The sequence below is a fragment of the Lissotriton helveticus genome, chromosome 6 (assembly GCF_964261635.1).
Source record: "Lissotriton helveticus chromosome 6, aLisHel1.1, whole genome shotgun sequence".
NCBI classification, from domain to species: Eukaryota; Metazoa; Chordata; class Amphibia; order Caudata; family Salamandridae; genus Lissotriton; species Lissotriton helveticus.
Window position 1 is genome coordinate 19,393,942 of NC_136067.1, and position 14,621 is coordinate 19,408,562.

General features: G+C 42.7%; 1 long non-coding RNA gene across 1 annotated transcript in view; it reads left to right on the forward strand.

The window, feature by feature from the left end:
• Positions 1-2,545: 2,545 nt before the first annotated feature.
• Positions 2,546-14,621, forward strand: part of LOC144761196 (uncharacterized) — a 54,283-nt gene continuing 42,207 nt past the window's right edge. Inside the window, exon 1 of the long non-coding RNA XR_013595622.1 lies at positions 2,546-2,811. This is a non-coding gene — a long non-coding RNA (uncharacterized LOC144761196). The remainder of the gene's footprint in view (positions 2,812-14,621) is intronic.

The following is a 14,621-nucleotide window of genomic DNA, read 5'->3' on the forward strand; positions in this document are numbered from 1 at the left end:
TCACCTACATACAAACATAGGGACATGTCATGGGTCAGGAAAGACCATTAAATTCCAAGATACTATAAACACACAGCTTAAACAGAGATTACACACCAACAAGCCATGCACGATGGTTCTGCAATTGTGACATCACCTGTGGGATCCTGCTATTCCTCATGATGTAGACGTCATGTGCAGGACTAGGGAAAGGGGCACAGACATGTGATGTTGGCATGTCCGGAAGGCATTCCACCATGGCATTAATGGAGTGGAAATGTTTTCTGTTTCTGTATGTCTGCTCATGTGCTTGTGGTGGTACCAAAGCAACATGCGTACCTTCAGTTGAGCCTATAACATTTGGCATCTTTCCTAGAGCATAGAAGTCACCCTTTATGCCAGGAATTGGTTGTGGAGTTGGAAATGTGTTGTATCTTCAGATGACACAACATTGCCTTCAAATCATCACGTAGCACACAGCTGAATATGGTCTGTGTATTGGAAGTTTACCATGGCAAAGAAATGTAGGGCTACCATCACCTACATCTTGGGGGTCAGCGCAGTAGGATACACCCGCCCAGGTTGTAAATGTGGGTCCAACTGCTCTGCCAAATCCTCAATCAGTGGTCTTGTGAAGCGGTATCGGCGCATGCAGTCATGTTCAGCCATGGTTGCGAGGTCTGGTAAGGGTCTGTGGACATTTGCCCTCCTGCAATATATAGGTAATCGAAGAAAGATTAATGTTCCACTATATATGTAGCAATGACCATGCTAAATAGCACATGCTCCATCATCTCAAGACACAATTGAGTCAGGTATGTGCAATTCAGCATGGATACATATGTCAGCTATGTACCCCTCACCTAACATTTCAGCTCTAAATGGTGAGACAACAAGTGCTATGCTGTGCTAGTGACAATCAATGGGCTGTGTCACAGTACATCTGAATAAATGTCACACACAAAACACTCACCTAAGTGACTAGTGAGGATAGATGTGTTGTCAAAATGACAGGTGTTACACATACAGGGATCATGTATTGTCACATGGACACAGTCATTATGTAACATCTGAAGTACACGTACCAACACAAACATTAAACACACATGATGTGCTAACAGGCTTTTTTGCAGGGCATACATGGATGTCTGTGACACACAGACACAACAGCAATTCACATGCCCAAATCAGATGGATGTTAGAAAGGATTCACATCCACAAACTACAGATAGTTACATGCGCGTAGCACTATATGCAAATAGTCGGGATGTACCCCACAGTGGTAACCCAGGAACACCCTGTAACCGCAGTACATTTCATGTGCAATTTAGGGTGTATGTAACATGTCATTAGACAATGTGTCCCTGTAACTGTGCCCAGGCCACAGGTGTTGAGCAAAGTTCTCACTCACAGTGGTGAGGTGCATCACACACAATGCTTTTTGTCACCACGTAACAGGACACATCCTGGTAGTGTGTGCCACAATGAGCCCCATCAAAACTAACATGTGTAGATATGTACCCACACATGTGATGAAGCCTGAAATGTGATTACGTGTACTGTGTGACAGGCTATCAGTGTGTTTTAGAGCACCTAAGTCCGTGCCAAAATATCTTGTTTGGCATCCTTTGGCTATGGAATGTAATGGTGACTGACGCAGGTGAAAATGCAAAAGAAGCTTTAGACACTTTCGAACCAAGACGTTCGCACACATTGGCCATTGAATATAATGGTGACTGATGCAGGTGAAAATGCCAAAGACACGTCGGACACTTCAAACCAAGACGTACGCACCCGTGTGCAGACAGATTCCGATAGCTCACTGGAACAATGTTTCAAAGTCAATGGTATCATGACGAGGAAAATTTGAAGGACGCGGAAGGTGTGTCCGATGCGTTCAATATCATGGATTGGCAATTTTGGATAATGCGAATGACTCTGACCTATCTCTTTGGCTGCATCAAACTGATTCTGCCTCAGCAGCACAGATATAAGGCTTTCTGTTCCCCAGAGACTTCACTTGCCTGCACTACCTGCTACAGGATTGGATCTCACAACACCGCTGCTACTGTCTCTGCATCCTCCATGTTCTGCAATGGCACCTACTGGGGACAGAGCACCATCCTCATTCACAGAGGAGGAGAAGCAGGCCCTGCTGGCCAGCCTCCTTCCACAGTACTGCAAGCTGTATGGGAAACCAGGGGAGCAGGTGAATGTAGAGTCCACTGCCTTTTCAATTGTACATGTTGTCTGACTGGCACTACTATCATTGTGATCACAAAGGGCAAGTATGCCCACTGAGTAAGTTTAAGTCTCAGAGTGTGTAGATGCATGTACTGTACTGTTATAGTGATGAAAATGTGTATTTCTGCATGGTTGGATTTACCAGGCACTGTTCAATGTTGTGAATGGAGGCTCGCACATAGCGCAACTGCCCATGACCATAGTTGCACTATCTGTATACATCATATGCACTGCTAATTTCTACATGTTTGTCCAACTGTGTGATTGAGATACATGGTGCATGTGTAGTAATGGCGTCTCACTTTGTTATCCTAACAGGTTACTGCCCATCAGAAACATGAGATTTGGCTGACCATTGTCCGGGCAGTAAGATTGGTGGGCGTCTACAAACGCAGCATCCGTAACTGTCAGAAGAGGTGGCAGGCCCTTTGTGGCTGGACCTGGAGGATTGCAAAAGTCCAGCTGAAGCTACCGCCTCCTTGCAGGAGGGACTGATGACGGACCCAGACCCCCATATGCTCCATACGAGGGCGGTGGTCTTCCCAAACATGGATGGGCAGTTGAAGATCCGACAGCAGCAAGGAGGGGGTAAGTCCATGCTTTATTGGTAAATTGAGTATAGCCTGCAGGTTGCACTCCCTCGGCCTTGTTACACTCCCACTGTTCGCTAAGACAAGACCATAGGGCTAAATTTGGTGATGCCCCATTCTCTACTGATGCCCAGGTGTGTCCCTTCCCCTCTTTGACATGTGTCACTTGGGTTGTGTGTATTTACTGTTGTCCAACGGAATGCTGAGAGCCACATCGCAACATGTGCATTGAACTGAGCATCATGAGTGAGGCTATTTTGTGACATGTGTCAGCACATTGCCTTATAAATGACCTGCGCTTTGTTTGGGGTCTACATATATGCACAAATTGATGTTGTGGGTCAGCATAGGAGTGTGAGGTATTGACTACAAACCCATGCAGCAGGCATGAGTGATGTTGAGGAATCAGACAAATGTTGGGTATGTGTGGAACAAATGCATAGTCACATGCATAGTGCTCTTGGTAATCCCATGTATCACATGTACCATGGACAGGTATGACTACTCTGGTCATCTGGGCAATCTCTGGTCTCATAATCCAGTGTGTGTGCTCACAGTTTGCCCGTTGTGAAAATATGTGTCATGTGTCTGATTCTGTGTCGTAGTGGACTGGCATAGTTTTTGTATTCCAGAAGTCTGCAATATGCTTGTCATGGACAGACATCTAACTACAGGCACCTGTACTCGTTTGATACGAGATTCAGCGTGTCAGAAGTGGAATGACGAAAGAGCGGCGATGTTGACTTACATGTTGAAATGCCGAAGATTGAAGCTGACGGATAGTGTGAAGCTATCGCAACGGGTGATAGAGAATATACGGCAGGTTTCCAAATTAAATACACCCCACTGAAGCGATAAATGTAGAAGACTGAGACGAATGCAAGTTTCTTGACATCTAAAGAATCTCTGATTCACTCTTTGATAGTGAAGGATGATACACCTTTTATGAGAGAATCGTCATTAGCAGTCCTGAGCCCTGACAAAGCCGAATGGTTTTCCTAACCACGGCGAAACGCGTTGGCAAAAGGGAGTGGAGCAGATGAAATAAAACAAAACAAAAGTCTTTCAAGAGCGTAATAGATTGTTGTGTTATGCCAAAAAAAATTCAGATTGGATTGTGATAATTTATGTGTGCTCCAAATTTTGTGTAGATATTTTTCAATCCTAGGATTGCGTTTATGGAAGTAGGGTGTTCTCTTCTCTTTTAATTTGGAACCACCTGGAGAAATTAGACTGCAGAAAAGATTTAAGTGGGATCACTATATGAGTGCTAGTATCTCCTGTACACCCAGTGGTAGAGAATTCTATGTTGTCAATTTAGCTGTGACTTTTAAATGATGCCAGGGCTTCCTCAGTGATGTGTTGCAATTAAAGTCATGTGTCTGGTAAAAACAGGTGACTGAAGTCAATCTGTTTCTCCTCATTGTCTACAACATCATTGGCAGATACTGGAGGGGACAGCTCCATGGCCCGAGAAGAGGCACAGAGGCAGACTGGTTACACTGTGAAGGAGTCAGAGGAACCCAGTGGCTAAGAGGATGAGGGGAGCCACAATGATGGCCAGTCAGCAACAAGTGCCTCAACTGAAGAACATTGCAGCATCAGTGAGGACTCCCTGTGGAGGCGGGTGTGACAAGACCACAGACCACCGATAGCGAGTCTGTCCCCTCCCCCACCACCATCACCACCATATCCACCCTTTCAGCTGCTCCCACCCCTGATGTTTGTGGAGCCTCCCGTGTTATGGAGCATGTCTCCTTTGGCCCAGGCACCGCAATCCCTGCCTCTGTCTCCCCTGCTGCCCTGAGTGTGGAGTCTGCAGGCTTGCTTAAGCAGATCCATGTGGGGCAGACATCGATAATTAGTGTCCTCCATGTCCTCCAAGTGCACACCGATCTTTTGACCCACTTGGTGTCATATACGAAGGATATATCATTACACATGTCTACCCCAAAGTTGGCCAACCAGTCCATGTCCTCCTCACTGATGGCAGCAGTGTCCCTCCTCCAACAGTCCTACACCTCTCCTACTTCTGCCCCACCCACAATCGCCACTACCCAACTTGTCCAAAGCACTCTCAAACAGGCACATGCAGGCACACCAACAGACCAAAGCAGCACTCAGCAATGTCCTTCAAAGCCCAAACAAACTTGAAAGCACGTCAGGGGACTGACAGTACACCCACAGGGGACAGGGTGAGAAAGCACACATGCACATCCACTACTACTTTGCAGTCTTCCAATACCTCTCCCTCCAAAACCCCTTCCCTTGACTCTCCTACAACCCCCACTGCCAAGGAGTACTTCTTCTGTGACCTTGGTCTCTTCCCCGCAGATATATCCAAAACAACCCAGAAGGGGAAGAGGAAGTCACCACACAGAGAGGGGATATCCCCCACCACTCGCACACCCTCCCCCTAGAGCAGGAACACTGCGGACCCCACTCGTACATCCCCCAGGACCACCACAGTCCAACACTTCCACCACACAGTCTCCGTCCTCCAGACCCCTGGACACCCCTTCCAAAGTCCCCACACCACACCCTGTCCCAGGTTCACCAACACACTGGTACATCATCCCCAGGATAGATAGGCCCTCCCTCACCACACACACTTACACTCACACAACACCACACCCTCAGCCAGACCGTGTCCCCTCAAACTGTCCTGGCCACTGCAGTGGTGCCCCCACCCACTCCATTAGACACATCCACTGCAATTGCTTCAGAGAACCCTGTACCCACCACCCCTGCCCTGCCCTTTTCTGGTATCTCCTGATCCTGTTCCTGCAGTGCCTGGACTGCCACAATAGATGCCCTTCCAAGGGGAGATGTCCCCTACTCATGTCAGTCCAGGCAAGCAATGGGTAACACCTTGTCACATAACACCCATGGATGACTATTGAAATAGACTGGCCAATTGCCTTTTTCCCTCCTCAATAAAGCTTATTTTTATTATTTGCTTGAATTGCATTTAAAGTAAATGGTGTTACTGATGAGTGTACTGAAGTTGCTGTTGTGATATTGTTTGTTGACAACAATAGATATGGTGTTGTGATGGACTGCATGTGGGCTACAGTATACGTGTCCTATGACAGTATGTCTCCAAATAATCATTGGCTGTGAATTCAGGTTGTTATGATCCCAATACATTTGCACAGGGACTGAAACATCTGTTGCATAACTTCACATCTTTGGTTTCCACTGTTCCATATATGTTGTGCTAAAATTTGTGCACATTTTACTTTTTTCTGACTGGGCCCGTCTCCACTGGACATCCATTTAGAAGCATGGATGATGAATTAGTCATCTATGTCATCAGTGACACTTGCTATACATGTGTTTGAGTATGTGCAGATGTCTTAAGGGACACTCCGGTACATAGACTGATGTGACCAGAGCTTTCATTGTGTTGTAATTGTTGCTTCAATGTCCATGTTTTGTTTGGACATGACACAGCCCTGCAAGGTGATTGTTGGAAACAGCTGTCCTTACACATGGGCAGAGTCACCTTATTGCCTTTTGTTATTCCTTGACATTGCCTGAGCACATGGTGTGTGTTCTGTGTGCCTGAAACTGTGTGTTCTTTTCCCATTTTCTACCCAGCCTGTGTCCCCTGCAGATGTCCCTGATTGTGATGCTTGTGTTGTCCAGTGATTTTTCTACATCTTTGCCCTTGTGTTTCTGGGATGTGGGTACATGTGAAACTACTTGTCATTAGGGTGTCATCCCTGGATTTGGTTGATGTAAGGGCCTGCACTGTGGCCACTGGCACATGTGACATCGGAATGATTCCCCAAGTCACATTTGTGTTTCCAACATCAGCATGTTTTCATGATGTGGTATGTTTCTGTGAGATTGTCACTTGTATGTGTGTGTGACTGCTTCCTCTCCTCAGTTCCTAGCCTTCAATGCTGGATGATGTCAATATGTGTTGTATGTGGTTCTCCTAGGGTATTCTTTAGTCTGGGACAGTGACATCCATCCCAATGTGTCTGATATGTTTCACGTCATACACGTTTACTTCATACTATGCAGTGTAACAGACATTGAGAAGGTTTGGTGAGTGGTCATGTGTAATATATTTGTACACATTAGATCCCACCACCACCACTGGGATTGCCATGGGTGCATGTGCTCTGATGACACTCAATGTGGACTAAGCTAACGCACGTAGGTGCGGCTCATGGTGTGTGGTATTGAGACAGGCCAAATGTGAGTTAAGTGATGGCTAGGCCACTCCCTACATTGTGGCCACATATTACAGGCCACACCCAGTGAGTTGTGTCTGTGTATGTGTGATGGTAGTTGATCTGTTGATACACATGACACATTGGGCATATATAAATATGCTCCACAGTAGGCACAACATCCAAAATTGAGCCTCACATACAGGTCATCATAGAGGCTACTGTCACCACAATGTAGTGTCCTTGAGTGTACTTCTGGAATGGCTCTGGTTCTTGGTGTGTTGCTGGCTGTCCCCTCCAGCTTGTTGCACATGTGTCTGTTGTAAACATGAGCATCTGACAATTCCATGTTTCCCACAAAGGGGTACCCAATTAATGAGATACTTCTGTAATGTACAGAAAATGGACATGTCTCGTTGTTGTTCAGCCCCCATCATGTGTGTTGTTGTAGCGGGGGCACACTTAGATGCACACCCACATGTTGTGTATGTTTGGCAGTGTGTGGCTGGCTGGCTGGTTGTGATAGTGCATCTGCACAGATGTATTGACATGAGTTTTGTGGGGCATTGAATGGATGTTGGTTAGAGTATTTATATCTACTGGCTCTGGGACTCCTACATCGTCTGTCTGCTCATTCCTCATGTTTACTGTTTACCATTGATGCCACAGTATGGTATGCAATCACCTAATTGCTGATGTCTCTATGCGATTCCTTTGTATGTGTGTCTGTTAGTAAACATATGTTTTTAGGCATCATGATGGTCACTTCTTACATTGTCCTATTATACATTTGAGGCATTGTCAGCCCTCATGTTTGATGCTTGTCTGCACATAGCTGAGGGTATTTTTGTAGATCACAACAAAGTTTTCCTCAACATATCTATGTTTGTGTGCCACACAACCACTACTTACTCAGTACATTGCTTGTGTTTTTGGCACCAGGATTCATAGCCAATTATTTGCACATCTTGGTATTTGGAACCCCAAATTCACCTTTTGCTCACTGCAGAAAAGGGCGTTAACCCCATTTCTATATTAATCCTGATATTGGGGGAGGGGGGCGAACCCCACACTTCCAGTTTGGTCAGTGCAGTGAGTGGGGGTTAACCCCAGTTCTATAATAATCCTGTAATGGGGGTTGAACTCCACACTCACATTTTGGTCACTGCATTGAGGGGGGTTAACCCTAGTTCCACATTAATCCTGACATTGAGGGGGTTGAACCCCACACTCACATTTTGGTCAGTGCAGTGAGGTGGATTAACCCCATTTCAACATTAATCCTGTCATTGTGTTGATTGATCCCCACACTCAAATTTTGATCACTGCAGTGAGGGGGGGTTGCTACTTATTACCACATTCTTCATGACAATGCTGGGGGTTCGTACCACACAATTTCCTTTTGGTCACAACTGTGATGTGAGTTGAAGTATGATTTCCCTTTCAATGTCACTGTGGCCGGCATTTTACACACAATTGACAATTTGCCCATGATAGTGGTTGGTGAGTTTTTAACAATCCACCCCCATATGGGCTGGACAACGCTGTCAGTGATAGCCATCCACCCCCTATGGGTTCAGTAATGCTCGCAGTGATAGCCATCCACCCTCGTATGGGCTGGACAATGCTGGCATGATAGCCGTCTTCCCCCTATGGGCTGGAAAATGCTAGCAGTAATAGCCATCCACCCCCCTATAGGTTGGAACTGCTGGTAGTTATAGCTATCTACCCATTGACATTCATGACTGGTTACATGGTTGGTTCATCTCGTAGGCGATGCTCATAGGAGTGCTGGTTCCTTTCACAGCTGTGGATCGTGTTGTGGCACCTATAGGAGCAGAGCGTGACTGTTGTTCCGGATGCTATAACGTTCTGTAAGTGGTGACATGTTCGGCGCGTAGGAAGTATGCATCGTACTTGACCAGTCAGAAACTGCTGTGACAAAGCTTTGAGACGACTCCATTTCAGTGTTCATGAATCCGGCTCATACGGACTGGAGTGGGAATAGTAAATGAATTAAGTTTAGTGTCCAGCATCTACCCCGATTAAATTATAAGTGGAGATGAAATAGTAATTTAATTAAGTTTAATGTCCAGCACATACCTTGATTTAATATTTACTGAAGTGGGAATAGTAAATTATTTAGTTTAGTGTCCTGAACCTCCCCTGAATTAATACTAGCTGGAGTGGGAATAGTAAATTAATTAAGTTTAGTGTCCAGCACCTACCCTGAATTAATGCTAACTGGAGTGGGAATAGTAAATTAATTAAGTTTAGTGTCCAGCACCTACCCTGATTAAATGCTAAGTGGAGTGGGAAATGTAAAATAATTAAGTATAATGTCCAGCACCTATCCTAAAATTAATGCTAATTGTACTGGGAATTGAAAATTAATTAAGTTTAGTTTCCAGCACGCACCCTGAATTAATGCTAGCTGGAGTGGGAACAGTAAATTAATTATGTTTAGTGTCCAGTACCTACCCTGATTAAATGCTAAGTGGAGGGGGAATAGTAAACAATTACATTTAGCCTTTAGCACCACCGCTGAATTAATACTAACTGGATTGAGAATAGTAAATGAATTAAGTTTAGTTTCCTGCACCTATCTGGAATTAACGCTAAATGGAGTGGGAAGAGTAAATGAATTACATTTAGTGTCCAGCACCTACCCTGACTTAATGCTAACTGGAGTGGAATGGTAAACCTACCCTGATGTAATACTAAATGGAGTGGGAATAGTACATTATTTAAGTTTAGTGTCCTGCACCTTCCCTGAATCAATACTAGATGGAGTGGGAATAGTAAATTAATTAAGTTTAGTGTCCAGCACCTGCCCTGAATTAATGCTAACTGGAGTGGAAATAGTAAATTAATTAAGTTTAGTGTCCAGCACCTACCCTGATTAAATGCTAAGTGGAGTGGGAAATGTAAATTAATTAAGTTTAATGTCCAGCACCTTTCCTGAATTAATGCTAACTGTACTGGGAATAGTAAATTAATTAAGTTTAGTTTACAGTGGAGAAGTGTGGCTCAATGGTTAGAGCGGCAGACCCTGATGCAGAGGTTTAGCCCGGGACCAGGGTTCAATTCCCGCCTCGGCGGGTCTTGGGCTCAAAAATTCCACGGACCTGATATTTCTCGCCTCGGTGCCTATTCCAATCATGGAGTCCCACTCTGCAACTCTGGGCAATAGCTTGCTTAATCTCCACAACGGCCCCCACAACGCTAAGGATGCCTGGCCTCCACCTTGGGGGTGCCCAGGAGTGGACACCTCACAGGGAAAGCCAGGATGGGTTCCACAGCGGTATTCGTACAAGCGCCTTGAGACCCTTGCGGGTGAGTAGTGCGCTATACAAGTATCAATTTACATTTACATTTACAGCACGCACCCTGAATTAATGCTAGCTGGAGTGGGAATAGTACATTAATTATGTTTAGTGTCCAGCACCTACCCTGACATAATGCTAACTGGAGTGGGAATAGTAAACCTATTAAGATTAGTGTCCAACACCTACCTTGATTAAATGCTAAATGGAGTAGGAATAGTACATTAATTAAATTTAGTGCCCAGCACAACCCCTGATTTAAGACTATCTGGAGTGGGAATAGTAAATTATTGAAGTTTAGTGACCAGCACCTCCCCTGCATTAATACTAACTGGAGTGAGAATAGTAAATTAATTAAGTTTAGTGTCCAGCACCTACCCTGTCTTAATGCTAACTGGAGTAGGAATAGTAAATTAATTACATTTTAGTGTCCGGCACCTACCTTGAATTAATGCTAACTAGAGTTGGAATAGTAAATTAGTTAACTTTAGTATCTAACACCTACCCGGAATTAATGCTAAATGGAGTGGGAATAGTAAATTAATTAAGTTTAGTGTCCAGCACCTACCCTGATTAAATGCTAAGTGGAGTGGAAATAGTAATTTAATTAAGTTTAGTGTCCAGCAACTACCCTGAAATAATGCTAACTGGAGTGGGAATAGTAAATTAATTAAGTTTATTGTCCAGCACCTACCCTGATTAAATGCTTAGTGGACTGGGAATAGTAAATAATTAAGTTCAGCATATAGCACCTACCCTGAATTAATATTAACTGTAGTGGGAATAGTAATTTAGAATGTATGTATGTATTAATTTGTAACCTTTAAAAAATGTATATAGTTTATAGTACTAACCTTTTTTTAATTATGACATATTTAGAAATGAAAAAAAGTAACTTTATATATATAGTTAATAAAATATATTTTTTAATGAAGTATATTTAATTAAATCATAATTTCTAACATTAAATACATTAATAAAATGATACACAAAAAATAGACTTTTTAATTTTTATTATTTTTCTACTGTAAATGCTTTTGTAATCAACAAAAAAATATATTTTTTATAAAGTTCATATAATATAAATCAAGACAGATACAAAATCACATGTATATTTTTTTATTTCATATTATATAAACAAACACTTTTAAAATTGGTACATTTTTTTAACACAGTCATGTAAACTTTCGAATATCAAATAATGTCATTTTACATTTGTTTAGAAGCCTTTGAGAAAATAATGTAATTATTAACAACAGTTGTTCATTTCAATTTCCTATTCTGAAAATGTGTTATTTAGTTACATACAGGTAGATTCATCAAGCATTTTTGCGAGCGCAAACGGTGCAAATCGCAAAAATTGGCCGTTTGCGCCCGCAAAAATGGCATTTGAGATTCATCAATGGTTCATGAACTCGCAATTTGAAAAATCGCAAATAATTGCGATTTATCAAATTGCCATCGCATTTAAGGAATCTCAATTAGAGATTCCTTAAATGCTATTCATGAACCTTTTAAAAATTGCGAAATCGCAATATTGTGCCGCTATTTACCGCGAAGTGTAACTTCGTAGTAAATAGCGAAAACTTAGAAAAATGCACTTTAGTGCATTTTTCTAAGTTGTATGTTACACACACACATGTCCTTTGGACATGTGTGTGCGCAACATCAGTCTACATTTGCATTTCAGGGGTGCTACAGGGTGTCATAGGAGCAATGCTCTCGCAACCACAAGGCAGTGTAAACAACACACAAACAGTAGTAACAGTAAGGTGGAAAACAACAGCAGATCTTATATTCTCAAATTTTTCAAAGACGTTTATTGGATCCACATTCAGCCGACACGTGTTTCGTCGTGTTCAAAAGTGGAGTCAACACGACTCTTCAGGGCTGGTAAATAGACCCAGGCATCTATGGGTCGATGCAAAACGTAGGTATGGTTAAGCGAGGAATCCTGTATATGAATTGACGGGTAATCAATGTCTGAAAGATCCAAAGAAACCTGGTTCCGGGTTGGGAATTAGGAATACGACTAATTTTCCGACGTGGGCGCTCACTGAGGCGCATTAGTATAAAAGACAAAGAGACTAGACACGTGTACGTGTCTGATTCTACCGGGAGGGGATCCAATAGGAGTTAAGGTCTTTGGAACACGGCGACCGGGAACACACAGAGGAGGAATTCCAAATTACAGTGCACTACTTGCGTAAAGAAAACGGAATAAAAATCCAGCCCTTAACTCCTATTGGATTCCCTCCCGGTAGAATCAGACACTTACACGTGTCTAGTCTCTTTGTCTTTTATACTAATGCGCCTCAGTGAGCGCCCACGTCGGAAAATTAGTCGTATTCCTAATTCCCAACCCGGAACCAGGTTTCTTTGGATCTTTCAGACATTGATTACCCGTCAATTCATATACAGGATTCCTCGCTAAACCATACCTACGTTTTGCATCGACCCATAGATGCCTGGGTCTATTTACCAGCCCTGAAGAGTCGTGTTGACTCCACTTTTGAACACGACGAAACACGTGTCGGCTGAATGTGGATCCAATAAACGTCTTTGAAAAATTTGAGAATATAAGATCTGCTGTTGTTTTCCACCTTACTGTTACTACTGTTTGTGTGTTGTTTACACTGCCTTGTGGTTGCGAGAGCATTGCTCCTATTTCATTTACGAAGGTCTTTTTAGATTTTCTCAGAACGGTTTAGGGTTATTCCGGTCGCTCTTCACGCACTACGCCACTGACGCTATTTCCCTACGAAGCGTAACGTTTACTCTAGGTAGAGCGCCTTCTATCTGTATTCACTATAAACCCTTACAGCTGTCTCCCGTGCTACAGGGTGTCCTTTGGACACCCCTGGCACCCTTGAAATCGCATCGCAAATAAGGAATAACTCCCCATTCATTACTATGGGCCTTGGGCCTTGGGGAGTTATTCCTTATTTGCGACTAGCAATTTGCTAATCGCAAATAAGGAAGCTGTAGAAATCGCAATTTTTTTTGCGATTTCTACATGAATCCCGTTTTGCGAGTCTTTAATAGCGATTCCTTAATAATCGCTATTAAGGACTCGCAAAACGGGACAATGATGAATCTGGGGGTTATACTGTTAACCTTTTTAATAATATAGCAGTTTTCAAATGTTTTCATATATTTTAACGTTTTCACTTTGTAAAATTTTTACATGGTTTAATTTGTATACTTTTTAAATTTTTTTTATTTATTTATAAATTATATCATACATTATAGCAATAGTTATGACATATTTTATGACATGCTATACAATGAATACAGTTCCATAGAAATGACCAATCCCTCTGATAGAAAGAAAACCTAAAAAGCAATAGAAAAGAATCAGGAATGCAGTTTTCCAAATTACAATCAAGTCTGTATGCCACTAAGCAAATTCATTTTTATATTTAAAAGCTGCGAGAAAGACAAAAAAAAGAACAATTATTATTCTTCAATCCATTTGGTTAATGGCAACCACACCTTCTTGCTCCATTCCTGTTTCCGATGACCTTTAAGTCTATAGACAGCTAGGTCCAAACTATGTATAGCCAATAGCCTTGCTCTCCAATTGATGGACATTGGAGGATCGGGGTTGATTCAATTAGATGTAATATTGGCTCTTAAGATGGCCATTGCTATGAATAAAAAAACAGTATCTGACCTGGTCAGAGTAGTTGTACTTTGGGTGTGGTCCATCCCCAAAATCACGAAGGCTGCTGTAATTGACAAAGGCCTACCCAGTAAACTGTATTAAGAAAACCTCAATATCTCGTAGAAATTCAAACAGCTTGGGGCAGCTAAAACATGTGGATCGTGTCGGCTGATAATAATTTTTTATAATGCTGATATGTTGTTAAACATTAAATACAAACCTACTCCGTTATACGGAGTGGCTCACGGCCATACTGGCGGATCTCGTGCCTGAGAAAGTTGTCAAACCTGGAATGAAACGTTCTTCTGCTCCTTGGTTTTCATCTAAGCTTAGGGAACTACGTCAAAATTGCAAGAGAGCTGAAAGAACGTGGAGGAAAGACTATAATCCTCGTGAGAGAGAAAAATTTAAAGATCTGACCAAATCCTATCATAGGATGATTTGGAGCGAAAAAAAATCTTTTCTTGAACGGCGGATAGACGAATCGGATAATTCCTGTAAGGAAATTTTTAAAATTGTTAGAGACTTCACTTCCCCATCCTTAGCCACCTCTGTGCAGTGTCATTCAGAATCGTGGCTGAATGAACTTGCACATTATTTTGTTGAGAAAATAACCACTATTCAAGCC